Source organism: Oncorhynchus clarkii, chromosome 7 (assembly GCF_045791955.1).
Source record: "Oncorhynchus clarkii lewisi isolate Uvic-CL-2024 chromosome 7, UVic_Ocla_1.0, whole genome shotgun sequence".
Lineage (NCBI taxonomy): Eukaryota > Metazoa > Chordata > Actinopteri > Salmoniformes > Salmonidae > Oncorhynchus > Oncorhynchus clarkii.
In genome coordinates, this window is record NC_092153.1 from 59,856,350 (window position 1) to 59,864,129 (window position 7,780).

The window sequence follows — 7,780 nt, forward strand, 5'->3', positions numbered from 1 at the left end:
GTGTAGAGAGGAGTAGACAGGAGGCAGTTGCAGGTTTAGAACTACTACATTTATTAAAGCAACATATATAAAAGCGGGATGAAAACCAAAGTGCAAAATAATAAAGTACTCTGGAAATAGTAGGAGAGATTCCTCTCAGGAAAACAAGCAACATTTACAATGACCGACAAAGACAAATGACAGAGGGAGTATGCACACAGTGATAGAGTGGGGATTGGAACCAGGTGTGTGTAATGGGGTGGCAGGTAGAGTAGTGGTTAGAGTGTTTGTCTTGTAAGACCAAATCCCTGAGCTTACAATGTAGAAATATGTTGTTACGCTGCTGATCAAGGCAGTTAACCCATTGTTTCTAGGCTGTCATTGAAAATAAGAATTTGTTCTTAACTGACTTACCTACTTAAATAAAAAAAAACAAATGGTAACCATCGATGGAACCTAGAGTCTTTAGTACCACAGAACTTATTTAGATATAATTTAAGATTCAGTTCTGGCTCTCATTTATAAAAATTAAAAAATTAAAAACAGAAGACATTACTTGTAATCATATTCACTCTCACAGGTGACCAAAAATAAAATGTTAATTAAAACGAGACAAGTTCGGGGTTGAAGAGTAAAGGATGATTGCCAGCAGCAAGTTTGGCAGCAGCTAGAAGGCCGGCGACTCCAAACGCCTGAGCTGGACAGGAGGGGGAGCCAAAGCGAAGGCTGGTGTGACAATGGCATAATCTCCGGGGGGGAGATGTCCCTTTCGTAAAAAAAAATGTCCCTTTCGTAAAAATCTGTCAACCTTGGCCATTTATTTTCCTTTATAGTTTGTTTCTCTAAGCATGGCAATCATCATCACACACAATATTTTTTCTCCAAAATTATATTTTTTGTGTATGCAATGAGACATTGATCTTAGGAGGGGTGTCTTACCCCATGTTACCCTACCAGCAGGAAAGTGGCCTCCATTCCCTATTCCAGGGCATATGGATGATGTATTTTTTGCCTTGCCCCTAATTTGACATATTAGCAAAGACAAGATTCAACTGAGAATAGTCTGAGGGTGAAAATACAGTATGATCACTTGAAACGAGTACAGCGTGTACAGCCTGAGGTAAGGAACAGAGTGCAAGCTTTTTTTTGCTACTTTCTCAATCATCAATAGCCTATAGTCACATCATGCAGCCAATATACACTATACACAAGTATGTGGACATCCCTTCAAATTAGTGGATTATGTTATTTCAGCAACACCGTTGCTGACAGGTGTTTCAAATCGAGCCATGCAATCTCCATAGACAAACATTGACAGAAGAATGGCCTTACTGAAGAGTTCAGTGACTTTCAACGTGGCACGGTCATAGGATGCCACCTTTACAACAAGTCAGTTTGTCAAATTTCTGCCCTGCTAGAGCTGCACAGGTCAACTGTAAGTGCTGCTATTGTGAAGTGGAAACGTCTAGGAGCAATAACGGCTCAGCTGCAAAGTGGTAGGCCCAATAAGCTCAAGGAACGGGACTGCCAAGTACTGAAGCACGTAGCACGTAAAAATTGTCTGTCCTCTGTTGCAATTCTCACTACAGAGTTTCAAACTGTCTCTGTAAGCAACTTCGGCACCTGTCAGGAGCTTCATAAAATTGGTTTCCATGGCCGAGCAACCGCACACAAGCCTAAGATCACCATGTGCAATGCCAAGCATCGGCTGGAGTTGTGTAACGTTTGCCACCATTGGACTCTGGTGCATTGGAAATGCGTTCTCTGGAGTGATGAATCAAGCTTACCCATCTGGTAGTCCGAAGGACAAATCTGGATTTGGCGGATGCCAGGAGAATGCTACCTGCCGGAATGCATAGTGCCAACTGTAAAGTAATCTTCTTTTTCACTGTGCTCATCACCCTCTGTCATGTGTAACCATTTAATAAGCTAAATCAGTGCAACAATGTTATCATCACTTGCCAGTGATGCACTCTCTCCGCAACTTTCCCCGGCAGTTCATTTAGCCTAGGCCTATTTTTCATTCAGCAATTAGCAAGAGCAAGCCTGCTTCTCTCCATGAAAAGCCTATTAGGCCAAGTATAAAAAATATAAATAAATCTCCTAAAGCTTTTGTAGCTTATAGCGTTTCCTGGGATTTCACAAGAAGAGGAATAGACGAGCTTGTGTCCGTATCACAGGAATAGCTGGAAGAGAGAGGCTAGAGTTGTGTAGCTGAAAAAGCTAAATATTATCTAGATATTAGGCCACTCATTAGCTAAATATTAGGGCTATAAATATTTACCTGTCAAAGTGCAAGAAAGAAAGGTTTACAGATTATGAAATGGCAGAACTGTGGGTTCCTGCATGCTGCACTCTGCAAAAGTCGGGCACTGTAAACTGCAGTAATGTAGGCAAAAAACATATGTATGTTCTTGTATTTTATTAGGATCCCCATTAGCTGTGGCAATTGCAGCAGCTACTCTTCCTGGAGTCCACACAAAACAAGAAACATGACATAATATAGAACATTAACAGACAAGAACAGCTTAAGGACAGAACTGCATGCATTTAAAACTTCACCCAGCTGGTGGGGTTTGACTATGCAAACAATTGAATTTACAACACATTAATGCTTCTTCTAAAAACAAAAAGCGCTGCAGTCAGTCTCTTCTTTACTTTCCGCTAAGAGAGACAGGCATGCATAGTAGGCTATTGATATTAGCCATCTGATTACAGTAAAGAACAAGACAACAACCGATTAAACTCCCTGTTTTGAATGCTTCATGCAGAAATAACTACATAAAGTCGAATCAAATTGTGGTTATTACATGCGCCGAATCCAACTTGTGTAGACTTTACCATGAAATAATTGCTTATGAACCCTTCCCAACAATGCAGAGTTTAAAAATAAGAATAAATTACTAACACAAGAGGATTAAAATGAAATGCACAAGAATGGAGCTATACACAAGGATAACCATACAGCCTTGGCCTGATTATGCAACCATTTGGATCAGTTATGGGTTTATTCTCGACAGTTCACAAGGTCCAGAAAGGTACATTAGCAGGCTACTTATATGGTGTATTTTGATCACACCATCTCTCTCTCTCCCGGGCTGGAATTCAACAGTCATATGGTGTATTTTGATCACACCATCTCTCTCTCTCCCGGGCTGGAATTCAACAGTTATATGGTGTATTTTGATCACACCATCTCTCTCTCTCCCGGGCTGGAATTCAACAGTCATATGGTGTATTTGGATCACATCATCTCTCTCTCTCCTGGGCTGGAACTCGACCATTGACTGTCGCTATTGCCAGTTGCATTGCATGAACCAATGGTAGCATGCCACATCATTGTCTGTGCAGTCCTGCATCAGATTGCTATGTCATATCTGTGCAGTCCGGCATCAGATTGCCATGTCATACCATGTGTTTAGCTTACAGAATATGTTAAATAACTATCCAGGCGTTGTTAGATCTGGCATGCATCTACTCTGCAATGTAGTCAGGCAGGAATTCACCAAAAGCCATTGAAGGGATAAAAGCTTGGTCGAGTTCCTTCCCGACTACTCTGCAGGTGATGCATTGCATCAATCAATGGTTGCGTGCCATGTCATCGACTGTGCAGTAGAGCATCAGATTACTATAGCATATGATGTGGTTACTGAGGTGTTAAATACCTATCCAGACGTTGTAAGATCTGGCATGTGTCTGCAATGTAGTCAGGCAGGAACTCAACCGTTGACTTGCCAGCCATTGCAATGTTTTTTATTTTATTTGAGCAGGAAGCCCACAGACTGCTAAGTAGGGAATTTATCAACAGCCAATCCAGCACAGTCTGGAAGCTATAGCAAGCCTTGATTGGTCAATGTACTGCCATATTGCCAATAATTTCAGCTTTCTCGAATTGTTTGCTATGCTCTGTTCGCCACTCTGTTCACCGAGGTCAACCACAGAGCTCATCTGCCTTGCTAATTTCGCTGCGAACCTCTTTCCTTCCATTGAAAATGATGGCTTCTGTCATTTTGACATCATCTAGTAGATATTTGTTGAGTGTTGAGGTGCGCGGTAGCTGCCCATGGTGCTGAATTGTTGTTTCCTGTGAGACTGTTTACTGGCACAACTTGGGTTTAGATATGACATCTGCTTTACCTGCCCTTCCAATTAGTTAGCATACAACAGCACCTCACTCTCATTGTTTCATTTAATAACATTTGCTCTGTTGATAACAGAATGGCTAGTTAATATAGACTAAGGAAAGTTGGGTAGTTGTAGGTTTTTATACAGTACCCAAGACATATCTGAGTTCATTTGCAATAGATGTCAGGAACTCCGCGCCTTACCACTGTGAGTTAACTGTCCAGAGTTAGAGTTGTATTTGCTCGCGATGCATATACAGTGCCTTGCGAAAGTATTCGGCCCCCTTGAACTTTGTGACCTTTTGCCACATTTCAGGCTTCAAACATAAAGATATAAAACTCTATTTTTTTGTGAAGAATCAACAACAAGTGGGACACAATCATGAAGTGGAACGACATTTATTGGATATTTCAAACTGTTTTAACAAAACAAAACCTGAAAAATTGGGCGTGCAAAATTATTCAGCCCCCTTAAGTTAATACTTTGTAGCGCCACCTTTTGCTGCGATTACAGCTGTAAGTCGCTTGGGGTATGTCTATATCAGTTTTGCACATCGAGAGACTGAAATTTTTTCCCATTCCTCCTTGCAAAACAGCTCGAGCTCAGTGAGGTTGGATGGAGAGCATTTGTGAACAGCAGTTTTCAGTTCTTTCCACAGATTCTCGATTGGATTCAGGTCTGGACTTTGACTTGGCCATTCTAACACCTGGATATGTTTATTTTTGAACCATTCTATTGTAGATTTTGCTTTATGTTTTGGATCATTGTCTTGTTGGAAGACAAATCTCCGTCCCAGTCTCAGGTCTTTTGCAGACTCCATCAGGTTTTCTTCCAGAATGGTCCTGTATTTGGCTCCATCCATCTTCCCATCAATTTTAACCATCTTCCCTGTCCCTACTGAAGAAAAGCAGGCCCAAACCATGATGCTGCCACCACCATGTTCGACAGTGGGGATGGTGTGTTCAGGGTGATGAGCTGTGTTGCTTTTACGCCAAACATAACGTTTTGCATTGTTGCCAAAAAGTTCCATTTTGGTTTCATCTGACCAGAGCACCTTCTTCCACATGTTTGGTGTGTCTCCCAGGTGGCTTGTGGCAAACTGTAAACGACACTTTTTATGGATATCTTTAAGAAATGGCTTTCTTCTTGCCACTCTTCCATAAAGGCCAGATTTGTGCAATATACGACTCATTGTTGTCCTATGGACAGAGTCTCCCACCTCAGCTGTAGATCTCTGCAGTTCATCCAGAGTGATCATGGGCCTCTTGGCTGCATCTCTGATCAGTCTTCTCCTTGTATGAGCTGAAAGTTTAGAGGGACGGCCAGGTCTTGGTAGATTTGCAGTGGTCTGATACTCCTTCCATTTCAATATTATCGCTTGCACAGTGCTCCTTGGGATGTTTAAAGCTTGGGAAATCTTTTTGTATCCAAATCCGGCTTTAAACTTCTTCACAACAGTATCTCGGACCTGCCTGGTGTGTTCCTTGTTCTTCATGATGCTCTCTGCGCTTTTAACGGACCTCTGAGACTATCACAGTGCAGGTGCATTTATACGGAGACTTGATTACACACAGGTGGATTGTATTTATCATCATTAGTCATTTAGGTCAACATTGGATCATTCAGAGATCCTCACTGAACTTCTGGAGAGAGTTTTGCACGCCCAATAATTTTGCACGCCCAATTTTTCAGTTTTTGATTTGTTAAAAAAGTTTGAAATATCCAATAAATGTCGTTCCACTTCATGATTGTGTCCCACTTGTTGTTGATTCTTCACAAAAAAATACAGTTTTATATCTTTATGTTTGAAGCCTGAAATGTGGCAAAAGGTCGCAAAGTTCAAGGGGGCCGAATACTTTCGCAAGGCACTGTATGTAGGTCTATAGAATATCGATGTATGCAGGCTGATTCTATTCATGCCTTGATCCAACAAACAATTTTACAAACATAAGATGAGGAATGGGTCACACCTACTGACAAGGGGGAGGGAAAGGGGAGATGGGACAGACTGGACAAATGTGTGTCGTTTCTATATATATGTCCTTTTTGAATATTATTGCCTGTCTGGGATCTGAACCACTCACAAAAACAACAACACATAATAATAAAAAGTTGGTCACAAAAAAAACAGTTTTGTCATCCACTAAAACAAACTCAGATATCAACCATTTTAACTTTTGGATAATACATTATATGATAGTTTTCTTGACTATTAGTTGAATAACTTTGTTCTAATTTGTGCAATCATGTTGCTTGCGATACTGCAGTAACTGGGCCGTTTTCAAACCAAAGGCATTTACCGACACTCCCTAACAATTTGCTGAGAGTCATCAATTATGCAGGGTACCCGCACGCACTGGGAAGGGAGATAGCAGCAACAATATGGCGTCAGCCGCAGTTTCTCCCGAATCTTTTGGACATCTGCAGTTCAGTGCCGGCTGTCTGGATTTCTGTTAATGCGGGAAAAGTAAGTAGATATTATGTTGTCTTGTCCGGCGGGGTTTTGGCGGAGGATGGATCATGCTACTTCCCTGTCTACAACCTGCATCCCCAATGCCGCAGAGCGGTCCCCCTCTCAGAATCCTTTATTCTGACTATTGTGGATAGCGCTCCTTGCCAAAGCTTGTGCAAATATGCATGGAAAACCTCAATTACATGTAGGGATGACATTCTTAGCTGAAAAATATAAGCTTATACTGCGAAAAGTGGTGGAGAGTGTTACGCAGGTAAATCGGGGTGTTGGCCTGCCTCTGAACGGAATGACATTCTATGTGTCAAAATGTGAAACATACGCATACGGTGGGATGGGGAAGTGGGAGCACGTCAAACTTCAGTGCGTGTTAGCGCTGACATCGACATACATGCAGGCATACAAGGTAGCGGTATGAGCTTTGAGTCAACTTCTATTCTCGATACCCTAATCCTTTGTAAGACAATTTAACTGTAACTGTGATAGTGTTACCTCATGCACACCACCTCCACTCCATCACCCCTCCCCTTGCAATTTTGAGGCTATATTGCTTGAGATAGGCATGCTCAGGTTTGGCAGTTGAAGGGGGACCGCGGCACCCCCTCCGCATCTCTTTACAGCCCCCATCCCCAAATGGAGGTGGATAACAAATGTCCACGATGGTGTTATAACCCTACCATGTTAATGTTGGGAGCCTTATGGCTCACCTAGGCAGCATTTTCGGGTGTGGTGCTATACAATACGGTCGTCAATGGTTTCTGGGGAGCTTACCAAAAAACATTATCAAGACAATCTATAACAATTTATACCATTTACTTCGAATGGTGGAACTGAGATTGTTTTGGAGCAACACAGTTAAATTAATGACATAGAATTTATGCCTAGAATTTATAGGAGCAGTGAATGTTTTCAAATGGACTTGTGCCTCTGTCATAGAAGCATCCTCCATACTGCAGTATTTTAGTAAAAGCTTTGGCCCGCATGCCGGGGACAAGGCACGCGCGTGTGTAAACAGTGCATGGGCTACAATACAAAGTCAAACTGATACACCATACAGTGGAAGAGTTATTACCAGTTTATAACATATAGGCCAAGAAGGTGCGCATTTTACTTTCTTCAACGGTTTTACATGTGCTATGGGGTGATAACCCGTAATGACAATTGCTGGGACAGGAAATCCACTTATAAATTAATCGATTATTGTCC

The 7,780-nt window shown here is 41.8% G+C and overlaps 1 protein-coding gene across 1 annotated transcript in view; it reads left to right on the forward strand.

Annotated features, from left to right (window-relative positions):
* The first annotated feature begins 6,497 nt into the window (after positions 1–6,497).
* Positions 6,498–7,780, forward strand: part of LOC139413573 (sodium channel protein type 8 subunit alpha-like) — a 107,822-nt gene continuing 106,539 nt past the window's right edge. Inside the window, exon 1 of the mRNA XM_071161089.1 lies at positions 6,498–6,571. The gene's annotated coding sequence lies outside the window, so the exon portion shown is untranslated. The remainder of the gene's footprint in view (positions 6,572–7,780) is intronic.